We start from the raw sequence: 18,012 nt of genomic DNA on the forward strand, positions 1-18,012 counted from the left end.
GCTGTACCATTTATCATTCTGGAAGGTACTGTATGTATTTCAGATCACTGTGAAAGTACCATGTTTTGCTTGATAATGCAGTAACTTTTAATTTGGTTCACTCTGCTTAAGACGGTCCCTTGGATAAGGTCAAATAAAAGAGCAGAGGAAAAAGAGAATTGAATGAGATATACCATCCTAGAACAGCCCAGGCTGGAAGGGCTCTTGAAAGATCAAGTGGTCCCACTGAGCCTTTTGTGGGAAAGGGAGCCTAGATGAGATTATCAAGCAACCCATCCAACTGAATCATGAAGTCTTCCAATGATGGGTACTCACCTCTAAAAAGCGCATTTACTCACTGTAAAAACTTTATTTCTTACACTGAGATGAAAGCACTCCAAATGCCACTTGGAGCCATTTCCTCATGTCACCTCCATGTGGCTTTTTATGGAGAGCCTCTGTCCTCCCTGTAGCTTCCTTTTTAAGTATTGCTATGCTGGACTTCAGCTAGGGTTAAAAACCCGCCCATTTGATTGACAATCGATAAAAAAAATCAGTCCTCTTACTTCGTCTTGAAAATTTTCACTCAAAAATGATTGAGAGATGTGAGATAAAGAGACTCCAACCATCCTTGCAGTCCTTATGGAGAGCTGAACACTGCCAACATTACTGGCTGCACCTGGAAACCTCCAGTAACTATGTTCAGGTACATTAGTTTTACTACCTGTCTTGCTTCCATCAACTCTTACACGAGCCTGCTAAGTTCATTGACTTGGCAGGACTGACATTTCAACACAACTGAGCATTTAAATACAGCCTTGTGTGTATTGCCACTTTGGAATGGATTTAGGGAGATGGTTAAATGGCATGCCATGCCATAATCTCTGCAAACCCCAAGCACTGTGTCATTTCTGTGCTTCAACCTCTTCTAAACACTTCTAAGTCATATAAGATAACACGTGCTCCCTCATTTTCTGTAGTTGTTTAGCTGTTGTAACTGACATATAATAAGACATATATAGAGTGATGTAATTTTTTTAGAGTTTTACCTAAGTGTGAGACTGCAGAGCCCTCCCTACCAGGAAATGCTCCAAATTTGCAGCTCTCAATGACACCACTCTCCTTTTACAATTTAGACATCCACAAGACTGAGTCTAAAGAGATCACAACATATAGTCATAAACCCACAGTATAATTTTTGATCTCTTTCAAGTTTGGTCATTTGATTCTTTTTTTGTTACTACTACTTAATACAAAGCAATACCAAAAAAAAGTCACACAAATGCTCCCAAATGTAATTAATCTCCATTCATTTCAAGAAATCAGAAATTAATATTTCACCTCTTGCCAAAATTACTGCTGTCCCATTAAATAGAAATCTTCATGAAAAACATAATCCAGATGTTCCAGGATGGAACTGGGTTTGCATCTTTGCTCTTTGAATGCATGTACCCTGAAAATAATATCATTCCAATGAACATCTCCCTTTCCAAACAAAAGAGTGCTTTCACACTGAAAACAGTTTTTTACTTACCTATACTCCCATGTAAAATAGCCAGATGCAAACAAAAAAGAAACGCATATTTTAAGTACTTATCTCCAGTATAATCCAGATCAGGGATGAAAGACATTTTCTAAGATGTAAAGAAAATAAATTGAAACAGCTTATAGTCTTGACCACAATTGACTTCTCTGTTTCTCCATTTGGAATTGAAAGAATTCATATGTCTTTGCCTTAAGCTGGAAAAAACATGCAGTAATGGAACGGTGTGAACAGAACCACAGTATGGTTGAGGTTGGGAGGGACCTCTCGAGTTCAGCAGGCCTGATTTCCCCTGCTCAAGCAGAGCCACCCAGAGTCAGTTGTCCAAGACCAAGTCCAGATGACTTTCGTATTCTCCAAGGGTGGACACTCCACCACCTTTCTGGGCAGCCTCTGTCAATGTTTGGCCACCCAACACAACAAATTGTTTCCTAATTTTCAGAGGGAATCTTCTGTGTTTCAGTATGTGCCCATTGCCTCTGTTCCTGTCACTGGACAACACCGGAAAGAGCCTAACCTCCTCCTCTTTGCACCCTCCCTTTGGGTATTTACAGATGTTAGTAAGATCCCCCTGGGCTTTCTATTTCCAGGTTGAATGGCCTCAGCTCTCTCAGCCTTTCCTCATATGAAAGATGCTCCAGTCTCTTACTTGTCCTTGTGGCACTTTGCTGCAGTATCTCTGATATATCCGTGTCTCTCTTGTACTGAAGAGCCCCTGCTGGACACAGTACACCAGGTTTGGCCCCATCCATGCTGAGAGGAGCAGCAAAAACAGGATATTGGTCTTATTAGTAAGGAATGAGGAGAAGAAGGAATTGAATACTGTTGTCATCTTATTGTGAAAGCTTCCATACCTTTTCAGTGATTTCTCATGGACTTTTCCTTGCAACACAAATAACGAATTCCAACTCTCTTCACAGCACAGCCAACAAACTCCATCTCTCTTCTCAACCAGCTAACCCTTTTGTAGCACTTGTCTTCTTATTGGACACAGCTGTGGCCTATTAAGGGCAGGCCTGTTCCTAATCTTTGGTGATTAGTACAGCTGCAACTCCTCAGGTGTGAGACTACCTTCTGCACTATCTTTATTTTCTTACATTCTGTCCCTCCACAGAATACCTCAGAATATTCCACGTCCTTTGCACCATGACCACTGCTCATTCAGCAGCAGGTACAGCTTTTCCCCAGTTAGCATTTGGATGTTTATATATTCAAAGTCTCCTTTATTGTTGCCTTTGTCATTCTTTCGTAGTTTCAAATTCAAGTAGGCTTTGACTTTGCTAACTTCATCCCTCTAAGACTGGACAGCAATTCTGTGCTCCACATGGGTCATGTGTCCATGATTTCATATTCAGGATACTTCCTTAAATCTGATTTTTGCCAGCAAATACTTTTAGCCTCTTTTTCCTATATTCCTGACTGCTGGGGTGGACACCTTTTAAACTTTATCCTTGAATATCAACCAGCTTTCTTGGCCCCTCTACCCTCAGGGACCTCAGCCCAGAGGACTCTCAGGGTAAGGATCTCTGAAGATGTCAAAGTGTCCTCTCCCGAAGTCCAGACTTGTGATCTTGCCTTTTGCCCTGCTCTCTCTTCTCAGGATCTTGAATTCCACGATCTCATCATGGTCACTGCAGCCAAGGTTGCCTTGTCACCCCATCCCCAAGGAGTCCTTCTTTGTTCTTCAGTATGAGGTCTAGTTAGGCACTTCTCTATCACTTGTGTCAGGAACTGGTCATCAGTCCTCTTGAGGAACCTTCTCGATTTCCTATGTCCTGCTGCACTGTCCCTCCAGCAGATACTGGGATGGATGAAATTCCCCGTAAGGAATAGGGCCTGAATATGTGAGGCTGTTTCAGGCTGTCTGCAAAACTCATCTGTGGAGTAAAGCAGATGCTTTCCTTTCCGTAGAATAGGCATTTCTTCATTTACAAACTAAATTTGTGCTAACAAGTGATTACCAGCCAAAATCCAAAAGTGCCTAATGAATTTGTCAAGACACAGAACGTTGGGAGTGAGACAGACTGAATTGTTGACTAGGATTTGAGAACACTGCAGGTGCCCAAGACCCAAATAAATAATGTTCAGGTGGCCTGGAATTATTGTGAATCTTGAGGAATGCTGTATTTCAGATTTCTACTAGTAAATGTTCTTAAAAAAATAAATCTGGTATTGCAGAACTTTCTGTACTGTAGCAGATTAATTGTGTATTTAAAGTAACTTCAAGCATTTATAGCAATGTAAGCTCTCTGCCCCACTAGTACATTGCATTTTAAAGTCACTATTTTATTACATTTTTATCATAATCAGGTTTTTTTCGGTTTTTAAAACAAATGTTAATACTAATTTTCTGTAAAATGTAACTAATTATGCATTTTTCACTTGTTGAGTAAGAGGGAAAATTAAAAAGAAAAAGTATTCAATACAGAGAAATTAATGATCATGAAAATACTATAGAATGTGCATCAGTAAAACCATTACTCTGTAATAATTGAGAACTTTTATTTTGTTCTGCTGTCGTTAAGTTAGCAGGAAAGAGAATTAAATAAGGTATAATACTTTCCTTTTAAAGAACTGTTGATGTAAGAAGAGATATATGAATGCAGTAGAAAAGGGCTTGACTTCTTTAACTTTTGACTTATATGTTCTTATTAAACCAATTATTCCTGCACCATCTAAATCCTTCTGAAATAATTTCCAACTGGCTGAAGCAAAAGCCACGGCAGGGAGCAAAATCAGCCAATTTTTTAAAAGCTGCCTTCATTGAAAGCCCACACAACATGCTAGAGAATTCAAACAGATGTTTTCAGCTTTTAAGATTAAGGAAACTTTGTATTAATGTCTTCCAGTGGCCTATTCACAAAAACTGATGCCCTTTAGCTTCACTGGGGCCTGAGGTCAGCAAGAATGTGATATAAAAATATTATGGTTATTCATCACCAACAAGTAAATCTATGAGCTTGTAGCAAACTCTGTGAATAAGATTTGTATTGCAGTCTAATCCATTATTTTTTACAAAGCAGTAAATTGAAAGGCTTTTTTGTCTTCATGGACTTTTGAAGTGTACTTTCTGTAACATAAAAAAATAAATACGGTGTAATCACATGTTGCATACTGAACAATAAAAAGTGAGTACTGTCACTAAACAATATATGGATCTGACTGAATATAACAAGCATTATCATCAAAATCTTTTAGAAGTATATATGTGAAAGCCTGCAAGGAACTGAAATTCTTTAGAGATCCTTGTAATAGGGACATGACTTTTACACTTAGCTTTAGGCAATGAACTGCAGATCAGTCTGAGCAATAGAAAAGGAAAATTGTAGCTTATTCTCATTATAAGACATTTTTACATCAGTTTGCTTGGTAATAATTTTTTTTTTGTTTCTAGATGCATTTTCAAAATTTGGAAAATAAAAGAAATGTGAAGGGAAAAAAAAGGCAGGAAAAAGAGTATGAGGGATGTTGTTTTCTACGGTACAGTTGTCTGTGGAAACTAAAAAGTTGTTACTAAAAGGATGGCCATGAATACTAACTATTGCTCACAGTAGCCAAGTGGCCAGTCCTGAAACAGATCACTTACGTTTTTAATGAATTCACTTATTTGACTTTATGATAGAAAATGAATATGGGAACTGGTTTATGTAAATCCCCTTTATGTTTTTACAGGGTTACCAAAAATAATTCAGAACATAATATATTCCCCTACTTTCTGAGTCTGCCTAACTTTGTGAGTGCCAATTCATGCAGCATCCTCTTTGCTCTGGAAGGTCTTTTGCCACTGGTTTAATTACAAACCAGTGCATTTGCTTATTTCTGAGAGTTTTACACTTTTCTCCTGCCTAGAATGGCATTTCAATACTTCTTCAGACAGACAGGCATCCAAATCCCACCTAAAAGCCCTAAGGAAGCCCCAGAAACTTGCATCATCTGCAGTAGGTACCTGCAGGGTAACAGGTATTACCTAAATTTTCTATACTAATTTTGATATCAGAAATAGGTGTCAGCTCCTCGACAAACCAAAGGAAAATTATCTTTCTGAAACTGGAAAAGACAGACTGTTTTTTCAGATGAAGAAAGAATCTAATGTATGCAGATTTAACTGTTTCTTAAGAAGCAAATAGAACATCTTGCACACATCTGAATCAATTCACTCATAACAATCACAAAAAAATCAGGGAAATATCTTAGAAATTTTGCTTTTTGTCAAAGTTTAGCAAAACAGCCTGTTTATAATGAAGATTAAAAACTCCATGACAAACTAATGCTATCCCAAGGTAATCACTTTAACTAATAAAAAAAGATCACTATATAAACAAATACTACTACTATACTATTATTATTTTTAATTAAACAAATTTTAAATTCATGATTGAAAATATCATATTCATAATTTCTCCTAAGCCAAAAAAGGTATCGAAATCCAAATCAATGTACATGTTATCTTGAGCTTCAAGGAAATTTTAAAGATACAGCTTAGTTTAAAATCACAGATCGAGAGAGGCTTTACAACCCAACCAAAGATTAAGCATCTGTATAGCCACTGAAAGTTCTGAGGATCAACATAATGAAGCACATTTAAACTAATTTCAGCTGTATGTTTCTACCAAATGAGGATTACATCTCTGTCTTTCAAATCTGTAACATTTTGCAACTTTGAGTTGAAGCCTTTCTTGTTTTCCTCATTTTTTTCAGCAATCACAATGTATAAAGCAAAGAGGAGCAAAAACAAATAAAGATTCCTAGGGGATTTTTCTTTCATTTTAATCGTCTGCTATATGTAGAGCTTTTGTTTTATCTGAATTTCCTAAAACTCCCCTCTCAAAAATTAGAAACCATCTGGAACAAAGAAGAAAAAGCTCAGGGGAAGGAAACAAGAGCACTAATATTTGTGCAATATTCAATGCTCCTAACTCTCTTTGGATTTTTTTTGAAAGTGGATCAAAGACCTTCCCAGATATTTTGTACAATAAATTCTTCTAACATCAAAGTACTATAAGATGTCACTATTTTCCTCTAGATGAAAAATGTCATTGGTTTCAAAGTTGGTTTTGGTGCTCAAGAATGAATTGTAGTCAGGTAAGTGTAACATGAAATAGCATAAATTCCCTTAATTACTTGATTTTTAATTAATTTGAAAAGTTTTTTCTTCTACACGCTAATCCTTGTACTTTTCCTTGCATATTGCACTGAAAAAATTTATGACACAAATAAGACAACCAACACGAATTAAAAAATAACTTTGTTGAATAATTCTTGCCAAGTGAGAGGCAGTCTCAGCATTATCATCCACATACATACGCTTCTCAATGCAAGCTGTTTTTCTAGACAACTTCATGAGCCAAGTCTTAAGCCAAAGTTTTACTGTCATTACTGCTTTTAAAAAGTTGCCAGGTGAAGACAGTGTCCTTAAGGTTTCTTAAGATACTGAGCAAGCAGCAGAGGTCTCATTTAAGAAGTAAGAAGTACAAGAACAGGTATATACAGTAAATCTTTTCCCTGACCTTACAGTTGAGAGCAATCAGCTTTGTCAGTTACTGACATGAATTGATTTACTGTGATCTCAACCATAATTATGCTCATGGGAGTCACTGATCTGATAAATTACTATTTACCTCTTTATGTGAAGCCTAAATAACATGACCACAGTTTTCTGAATAGCACTGAATAGACTTTTCATAACAATGTCATGCATTTGTTTGAAAGCATAAAGATAAGACCCTTTACTAGTGTCCTTATCTACTACTTTATTTGAAGATATGTTAGTGATGGACTTTGGCAAACATGAACAGAAGAGCCACACAGCAACATGAGAGGTGATAATTTTTCATTCTTCCAAGTTACCTGCTGAAAAGGTAACCATATGCTATTGCTACACAGTCTTTATTAAGATGATAAAATGAGGTTGCAGCTGCCTGAACTGTAATTTTTTTTGATTGCTTTCATGATTTCTTAACCTTTCAACTCTAATCCTAATTGACTCCAAAGAGTAAGATTTAAATTCTGGCAGAGCAAATCTGCTTGAAGGAAGATGCTCAAGAGTAAGCAATCTGTTTGTTACACTGCAACTGATGCTTCAAAAATTTACAATTTACAAAAATGACCTCAGCTCCAAAATTACAATCTTTACCTAAAAAACAGAGCGTGACCTATTGAAAACCGTGGATTCTTTGACCTCATATCATAAAAATCTAGAAATTACAAACAACTTCCATAAGATGCAAGTATCAGTACTAGTTAGTGTACATTCAATTTTTTTTTTAATCTAGATATAGTCATACATCACTGAAAGGTTAGGGCTGAAAGGGACCTTAAAGATCATCTAGTTCCATACTCCCAGCCATATGCAAGGATGCCATTCACTAGATCAAGTCATTCAGGGCCACATCCAGCCTGGCCCTGAACACTTTCAGAGGTGGAGAATTCACAACTTCTCTGGGCAACCTGATCCAGTGCTACATCACCCTCTGAGTAAAGATTTTTTCCCTAAATCTAATTTAAAACTGCTTTCTTTTACTTTAAAACCATTGCCCCTTGTCCTGTCCATTGCATTCAACATACCTCAAGTCTGAATTAAGAAAAATCATGACCTGAATACCACTTAAGTGCACAAGGGTTCAAATTTCACATCTACTGAGTACTTCTATTGTGCTGTTCGGATTTTCCCTCTTCACACCCTAACACAGAATCTTTCCAAAGTCCTTAAAAGAGGTGATAATTTACATCATATACAATAACAGATCTTGAAAATGTATTTAAATGCCAACCTTTGCCTTTATTTTATTTCAGTTGGATTTGATCCTGTCCTGTGGAATGGAAAATGGATCTCTAATACAGCAGCCCAAAAGGTTATGGTCAGTTCTCCAGAGCACTGAGTGACAACAGAAGCTGTTTTAGGAGTGAATCCCATGTGAGACTGTCAGGTGTGACATGAGCCTGTAAGGCCCTTTCTGAAGGCACAGCTAATGGTCAGACAGGGCACTGTAGAAGCCTCTAAAATGGCACCTTCTATATTTTGCTAGCAAATCTTATGTAGTATCTGCTAAATCTTCTGACTCTCAGTGTCTTTTCACATACTGCTGGATGTGTAAAACCATGGTTCTCCTCTCTGTGGCAAACATACAATTATCTTTCAACCACAGCAGACAAAGTTACTCATACAGCTACTTACAATGATCTTCTGACAGCTTCTGCTCCCTCTGATAACTCTGCTTTTCAGTATTTTAAAGCAAGAAGAGTGTAAGAAGTAGTATTTGATTACAGGAAAAAAAACAAGTCTTCTATCTTAACCATTAACAAGGAGAATGGTATCCCTTGCAGCTCCATAACATAAACTATCATAGCAATGTGCTGTAAACTTTTTTTTCTCCATTCTGATACCTCTGGATCTTGATATCTTAGTGTTGTGTGCCACACTTTACCACTAGACCAATTTTAGTTGAACAGAGGTGGATGCTTAGGTTTTCATTCAAGAACCACCTTCATATCAGGAACTTAAATTAGCTATGTCTCAAGCAAAAAATACACAAACTGTGTCCACCCTTGATGGAAATTAGTTGCACATTGTTGTCATTATATTGCAAAGGTTTCATATTGCTAGAGTTTCATAATTCCTTGATGTTTCTCATAGACAGCTCCTCCAGGCACTGACCCTTCCTTGTCCTCACAGCAGCCAACACACTCCAGTTCCCTCAACCAATCCCCTCTTTTATCACACTCTTCTGATTGGCTACAGCTTCGGCCTGTTAAAGTCAGGCTTGCTCCTAATCCTTAATAATTAACCCAGCTGCAACTCTTTAGGGGGTAAGATTACTTTCCATACTACCTTTATTTTCTTATATTCTATTCCCCTACAGCACATGATGAGTTTTTCATCTCACTGAGTTTATTACAGTTGTTTTAAATAAAATTGTTTTAATTTAAATATATTCTACACATTCACTTTACAAGAAATAAAGAGATAAATCCAGAAGACAATTCACTCCTTTCCTAAACAGGTTAAATGGACTGACCACTGCAAAGTTCTGATGATTCTGTAGGTCACAGAAGAGCCTTTCATGTACATACATGAAAACTATGAGAGACATTAAAATTCATCTGTCCTGATTTAAAATTTTTGCACCTGAACTAATCCTACTAGTCTATACTTGTAGAATCTATATGGAGAACTTGGTTATCTAGGCACCATTCATCTGCTCCTAAAGTACGAATTTGTTGCTCTGTAAGTGTCTCTTTCTCTCCACTGACTTTAAATGTTAGCTGAGCAGCTAGCTCAGATACAGACCTCTAAAGTTTTGATACCTAAATTTGGACAAAGTTCAAATTCCCCAAAAAACGCAAATTAACCCAGACCCTTTGAGAGAGGTTAACCTCCCTGTGAGAGCAACACCAAACAGGTTTACATTCACGAGTTGAGGAAGAGTATTGAGAGCCTTTAAGAAAATTGATAGGAAAAGGAAAATTCTTTACAGAAATAGCAATTGAGAAAGATATTTTATTCTGTAATGACAAGAAAGTATTCAATTTTATTAAATGAACAAAACAACATAGTGTTCATCCAAGGCTATTACAAATTACAACTGGAAGAAATAATTTGGATCTTCCAAAAATATTTGATTCTGCTGAATTTCTGAAAGATCCAAAAACATGTATTGTAATAATTGTTTTTAAAAAAAGATAAAGAGCTCATAAATACTATGTATGCTAACTGGATACTGTTTCACTAATCTGATACTGATTACAGGCAAAATAATGCTTTCCTGGGGAAAAAAAATGTTCTTAAATTAGAGTAAAATCACAATTAGTTCCAAGAAGCGTAACTTTGTATTGGAATCACTGCAACAACTTTGTGGAAGATAGGTCTTCTTGACAAGATTGCTACTTTATAATGAGATCACAAGATATTTCAGTTCACAGAAGTAAACAAGATGAGAACTTAAAGCTTGTGAATTAATAATTAAGACAAGAACAAGCACTTGAAGTGAAAATGAAGCAAATACCCCTCTTGGATCACTAAAATTAACCAGATTCTCTAAGATCCTGCGCTGTGACTAACTGCATGTAATGGAAAAAAAGAGAAAATCTTTGCTGATACAATTTGCAGATAACGTAAAATTGGAGAGAATACAAATAATGGTGCAGTAAAACCAATGATACAGCTAAATCTGGATCTTTTGGTAATATGCAGACATTTGCACAGAGATGAAATATAGCTGCCAAATGCAGAGTTCAAAGGAATATAAGAGAGGTAATGCAATATCTTTAAATAATCTGATACTGAGGGACCTAGAAATACTGGCATACAGAGAGCTGAGTTCAAATTGCTTTTATGACAGTGCATTTATAACTCAGTTCTTGGGATCATACTGTGTCAGAATTGATGCACCCATACATAAACCCAGTGCAACCAGTACTAAAATCCTGTGCCATCTTTTTGAGAAGAATGCAGAAAAGTTAGAAACAATTCAGAAAACAACAACCACATCAAATCAGCTCTATAATCTACACTTTACAGCAAGAGACTTAAGAAGTTCAGCCCAAATGAAGAAGTCAGGTCAATAAATGACATGATAATGAGTAATACATTACCATAGGGTTTTCCATATTTTTACAGCTTTGGCTGCACATGGATAGTGACTGCTATGCCTCCTGAAATCCTCAGATACAAGGGTCAAGGACATTTGCACTAAGTTGTCACGGTAACTCATTACACACTAAGTAGCAGTGCAGTGACAACAGTTTATTTCTTCATGCACATACAATGTAAATTGTGATAATTAAGATCAATTTATGAGTATAAATATAGCTTTATGAATTTCATCCTCTTTGGTTACCTTTATTCTATTTGGCTAGACTGTATTTGCCGAGTATATTCAATATTACTTGTGAATGATACTGAAATATCAACAAGTGAGTTCTGATAAAGTATTGGTATGCTACAATTATGCAATATTTATATGTCAACAACTATTACACAGGACAATTATAAAGAAGCTAATAAACAGAAAAACCACATTATCGAAACCTTGTAGGCTATAAAAGTACCTAATTGTTCTTAAGAAGACCTGAAGTATATGCTCTTGCTATTATGTACCTGGAGAATCTAATAACATTCCCTTATGTGAGTGCAAATACTTTCAGTTCCATCCTTTTCTTTATTTTCATTCAGAGGTCACATCCTCTAGCTACAAATAAGATGTGTACCTTTATCCTACTTGAGTCATGTCCAGCGTTTCAGCTAACTTCAATGGAGAAGAGAATATTCACAAAAGAAAACATTACAGATCCTATACATGCTAAAGTTCAGAAAACGTACTTGCTTTCTTTTTATACACACTGTAGAGGTGTGCATAAAAGGATTTCTCATGATTCTCGTTCCTCATTATAAAACCGAAGGACTTCTCATGATTCTTTTTCGTCATTCTCAGTGCCAAGCAAGTTTTTTATTTTTCCATCTCTTTGGCACAATCTGCAGGGTAAATTTACCATTACACAGATCCTAGCCTCTTAAGAGCCGCTAGAATCACCTGTCATCATTCTGTACTGACAAATAATTAGATCATTATAAACAGTTTAATATTTAAATATATGTTTACTGAATAAACAGATTATACCAGGCTTCCAAGAACTTACCAGATAAAACAAGTTGATTGTTTCCCTACTTTTCTCGGCCACAACTGGTTCTTCACTTCTGAAGCAGATATAAAGTATATATAAGTAGTGCCATTGCTAATGAACTACTTTTTTGTTAGGATTAAACTTAAAACTTAATCACTTTTATGGTAGGATTCCACTGAAACTACTGAAACTCAGAGCTATGGTTTATCATATACTATTTCCCTAATCTTTCCTGAACAATGTCAGGCTCACCTTTGGATTGAGGATTGCTTTAAAAGCCTTTATGAAATACAAAGCGTGACTCCCATACTTCAGCAGTGATTCCTTCAAACAATAATGAACTGCTCTGCAAGCAGTTTGCTATTAAATGGCTTTGTGAAACCTTCACATTTGCTCAGCACATTCTTTTACAAAGTCTAGGAGACTTATTCAATTGACCAACGTGTTGCTTGGTAGCAGCTTGATCATTTGATTCTTAGTGGGAAGATTAAAACTAGAGCATTTCATCATTGTACTCGATTTCTACCACAGTGAGTCAAGAAAGCAAAGGCAAAAAAGGTCTTTTACGTAATCTTAAATTCGCATTTACACAATTCCTAATCAGATGCAGCTTCTGATAAAAATCCCACATAAAAGCTCTTTGCTTTAGATATCACAGGCAAAAAGAAAGCTCACTTCAGCACAATATTAAAACACAGCTTCAAATCTTTTTTGCTTTAAAAAAAACCAAAAAAAAAAAAAGAAAAACCAAGAACCAACAATTCCCAAATGCCAAAATTAGTAGATAAACTTTCCAAGAATTCTAATTATTATGTGCTTACAATAGCGCTTATTAAAAGCAGACTATGAACTGACTGATCAAAGAGGCAAAAACATAATTTTGAGAACTTCAAGACTACAGATATCTGTGACACTTAAGTTTCATCTGCACTAATGAATTAAACATGGCTGTGTATTTTGTCATGGAAGACAATTTGTGTGGAATCCACATCCACGCTGAACCACCATGCTGGCCTCTGGCAGTAGGTGTTCTTGAACCATAACTACTCCAGAAGTCTACACAGAAGTTTTTGATGTTGTTCTGGGTGACTAACAAGCAATAATGTTCTGACATAACTTGCAATCATAGGAATGGTCAATTCCAGAACACAGGCATTTGCCTGGATACTCTACTAGTGATTAATTAGTAAAAACACAGCTTGTATTTTCATAGACTTAGTTCTTACAGGTCAACAGTGACAAGTAGAAAGCCATTAATAAACCACACAGTGCTGATGAATGCAGAGAAAATGCTTCAGCATCTTTAACTTAGACCAGAAAATATCTGAAAGCTAGGTCCTGACTTTGGAAAGGTGATTCACAGGAATGGCAGTAAGTGACTTAAGCCCCACACAAATAGGGCTAGGTGTAAACCTCTGAAGTATACAATGATCTATTAAATACTGATTTAATCTTTTAGTAAGGCTGGCTAGATAAGCTCTGCTGCTGTTCAACCTGCAAGTTATCTTCTGTAAATGCTGGAAAATGCTGAACACAAAATTATTTTGGAGTTTCAATCTTCTGTGGAACTTCTGTGCCTTCGTATGGCTATTTGCCACAACTATTTTCTGCTTAACTCTCCATTACCAAAAATCAGATTCTGAAATTTGGAATTAAAGTTATTAAGTCCTAAAATGTCACTAGTGGTGGCTGCAGCAGTGTACAAAACCACAGTCTTTCTCAGAGAAGAAGCACTGCAGCATTAGTTCCCTGTGTTCTAGAAAGTAAGAAATTTAGATATTCAAATTCTTAGATTTTAATTTTCAAGGAAAATCATAGTTCTTAATGTATAAAAACATAAAAATTTGTCAGCTCTGGTGACTGATCATTTTTTATTTTGAAGACATTATAGTTTCTAATTCTCATTTCAGAGAAATACACAGCTCAAAACGTAGGGATAACCCTAAATAAAATAACAAAAATATATCAAAGGAAAACAGGTCTTTACTGACCATTAAGAGAAAAAAGTACATGTGTACTCTTACCCAAGAAAATTATTCATAGTACATACACAGGATATAGTCAGTAGGATGAAACAGAATTCCTTTAGTGAATAATACATAGGGAAGTAAGGACGAATATATCAAAGCATGAGATTAGCAATCCAAATGGATTCTAAAGTGCCATTTTAGCTTTTCTTTCCATTAATAAGCATGTACTGACCTGGGACATAAAAAAAAGAAGTTATGCTTTGACAGATTTTTTTACCAGAGAGAATTTTGTTAGTTCACAATAATTTCTGGCTTAACAGTTATAAGCATCTACAACACTGCAAATCAGCATAAAAATGCAAGAGAATATATCATTCACCATAACAATCCTTTGAATGTTTTTAAGTGTACTTCAAAGCACACCTGTTAAAAATATATTAATATAGGATGTTCTTTATAAACATGCCACACAATGCTTGCAAATCAAAAAAATCTTTTTAACATGATCTATCATTGCCATGTTCTGGTTTTAAAACCTTTAGCAAAACACACAAAGTGTAAATTTTGTTAAGTGTACACAGGATTGACTTCCATGTGATTTCATGAAGTGATTTCTTGGTGAATACAGCAAATTTAAAGAAAAGAAATTTAATTCTAAATTTCTAAAATTTAGAATTAAATTTCCTTCAAAATTACATATATTTTCCTCCTTCAAAAACTACATAAATTTTAAATCATAAATATCTACCTTATTACCTCCTGTTTTAAACATAGTTCAATCTTAAATCACACTGAACTTTCCCAATTAGCATATAGCAAACATAATCACACTTGAACAGAAAAAAAATGAAATTTGCTTCTCAGCATAATTTTCACAAGTGTGAAACTTACAGAAAAATATTAATAGTTCCTCCCAGAGTAACATAAATGGCAACTTGATTTCAGTTAATTTTGTAGTAGAATAGCATGGCTGGTTCCTTTCTTTTTCTAACGTAACTGAAGGAGCTGTGGACAATGTAGTGTACTAAAAAAGTGAACATTTCTTCCTTTTTTGCGCATTTGGGGATAAAATGTTTTTCCATCCTAAGACACTCATACAAAGACGTTGGTGGAGAGGCCCTTGACTTTATGATCTGGAAAGTGCTTTTTTTACAGAGGAGGGAAAAAAACCCAAACCTTTGTTTTAATGCTCCCCTCTCTGGTGGCGTAGATTATTATTCTATTCACCCTCTCTGCTGAACAGAATAGTCAGATTCTGCTGCTTTGCAAAGGGAAGAATTTTATGAGCTTTAAAGGATATTGCTTAGATCACCAAGATGTGCAACGTCAGTATCTGCCATGTGATCCTTCCCATAAAGCTCTGCCGACAAAACTGAGCTGTCACCTTAAAATAAATAATCCTTTCCAAGTAACAAACTAATGGGGTTCTTCACTTATTATGCTCAGTTTTGCAATAAAAATATATAACGGAAGTGCAGACAACATGTTCTTACATGAACTTTTCATACGATTATCTAAAACTTTACAACAATTCAAGAACATATATTCTTCTATTTATTGGAAAAAAACCCACAACTAAAAAAAAAATTAAACCAACAAAAAGAAATAAAACAAAATCCAAGCATCTAGGGAAGAAATAATGTATTAAATTTAGAAATATGGTGGTATATGCTACTCAACGTAGTAGCACAGCATTAAGCATTTCTATGAAAATATCCAGGATTCTCTTTACACTTTGATGTGAAGTGTTTGTTCCTTGAAAGTGTTCTGCATCGCACTGATAAATCCCTAAACTGTTTGATGCAAGGCTGGCTGCATGAGCTGTCCTTAATGGATTCCCTCAGGGCATCTATAACCTATACTCCCATATTAAAATAACAGATTAACTTCTTTTCAAACCAGAAGGTTGAAATCTATAAACAAAATGGTATTTTACACTCAGAAACATAGGACATTTTAAATTTCAATGTTTTCTCCATCTTTTATATTAACAGACTTTCAGTTGTAGATTTCTCAGAAAAATCATAGTACTTGAGTCAGCACAAAGGTATGGAAAACTGTTTCTCACATAGTATTTTATGCAGCTCTAGAATACATACTAGTACTTGATCACATTTTCATTGAGTAGTAATAGCATCCAGCTTTATGGAATAGGGGTATCCTGCAAGTCACTGAAAACTACTGCAGTGGATTTCCAACAGAAGACTAAGTGTGAACAGAGATATCAACAACAGTTTGCAGTTCTTGATTGATTTTCTTGTGTACTTCCCTTCAAACTCTTCTTGATTAAAAGGAAAACAAGGTTCTCCTTTATTCTGATTCAACACCTGAAAATCCTCATATTTTTTATCAAATTTCATATTACTTACAGCTACAATCTGCCACCTTCACACCATCCTCATTTCTCTGCAGTGTCTTCTGGAAAGCTACACTACTTCCCCCTCATCTTAACTATTTGGTGACACTGTCATGAGTTTCAGAAATCCTCAGTCTAGATTCATTCTCACAGCAACTAGAAAATATTGTAATAAATGCAACTTTTCACACTTCATTGAGCACATTTTTATTAACATGCAGCACCAGTTCTATCCTCTGTTATATACAGGAACATGCATAGTATCATTTCTAATACCTATTAACCTATAAAAAAGATAGGAAAAACTTTGATGAATTTTGATGTAACAAGTTCCAGTTGCCACTCTTCTGTCCGCTTATCTTCAAGTACTGCTATCTTTGTGTAAACTGGACTATCATCTCATGAAAAAATATTTTAAAAAATACAGGAATTTGAAAATGGTTTAATTAGTCCTCTGTGGAAACAACTGACATGATCCCCAAGCAATAATATTTTGAGCTAACACATACGTGGTTTAATCATTATGGGCTGAACAGAACCGAAAACAGAAGTCTGCTGGGAAGATCTATCTTAAAGATCTATCTTAAAGGGAAGATCTCAGGTAAAGAGTTGGGATTTGTGTGTACGATAGCAAGAAAACTTTATCAACTGCCAACACTGTGCAAAGTCAACGAAATACATACAGACAGGATATATGTGTACTCAATTCTAAGTAAGACCTTCTTGCACATACATCCTGTACATATATATCCTGTGTAACATTCGATTATTCTTCCCTCCTGAATGGTTTTAATATTTATTAGCTAATCTCTGAAATTTCTGTTAACTGAGAAATTAACTGAATCTCCATGGCCAGCCAAACCACAGCCATTTTGAACATATGTATTATTTCAGAAGAAAGGAAAAGATACCAAATGCCAGGGAAACATTTTTTTTAGTTGTTAACTAGTGTTCATTAACCTTTGTAAAGGTTATGAGTACTTCAAGAATTCTCTCCAGTCGTGAAACGGAAAACACATACATATGCAATTTAAGGTATTATCCTTACAAAACTTTTTTGTGTGTGTGTGTTAATAGGACTCCTAGGGTACAAGCATTTAGGTTATTATAAATAATCTAAAAATTTAAAATAAATTTTAAAAACCCACACAGAGGCATTAAAAAACCCCAAACAACTGTGTTACCAGAGATACCAATTAGCTTATGATCCAAATTGTTTCTAAATCATCTTGCATATGACAAACAAATACAGAATATCAAAAACTCCAGAAGGAAATGACCATGAGAATGTTTAAAAGGCAAGCATGACTCTGTTTATACAACATTCTCCTTAGAGATTTAAGCTGTCAGAAGATAAAGGGATCTAGTAAGACTGCAATGAAAATAAAAGATCATATTTTCCCAAAGGAATTAGAATAGCTTTGTAAATTAATAAATAGAAGACATTAATATGCTCCTACAAAAAAAAGGCTTCTTAATTTACTATGATGTATGAATAAGTGTCTTTTATTCACACTGTTAAAAGGAAGATGAGCAATAGTTAA

At 35.4% G+C, this 18,012-nt stretch overlaps 1 protein-coding gene across 12 annotated transcripts in view; it reads right to left on the reverse strand.

The window, feature by feature from the left end:
- GPC5 (glypican 5) overlaps window positions 1–18,012 on the reverse strand; it is a 595,034-nt gene that overhangs the window by 543,611 nt on the left and 33,411 nt on the right. Inside the window, exon 1 of one of the 12 annotated variants that reach the window (XM_058045243.1) lies at window positions 12,158–12,234. The exons of the other annotated variants lie outside the window; for them this stretch is intronic. The gene's annotated coding sequence lies outside the window, so the exon portion shown is untranslated. Of the gene's footprint in view, window positions 1–12,157; window positions 12,235–18,012 lie in introns of those variants that run through there. 12 annotated transcript variants of the gene reach the window in all.

The sequence above is a fragment of the Melospiza georgiana genome, chromosome 2 (genome assembly GCF_028018845.1).
Source record: "Melospiza georgiana isolate bMelGeo1 chromosome 2, bMelGeo1.pri, whole genome shotgun sequence".
Lineage (NCBI taxonomy): Eukaryota > Metazoa > Chordata > Aves > Passeriformes > Passerellidae > Melospiza > Melospiza georgiana.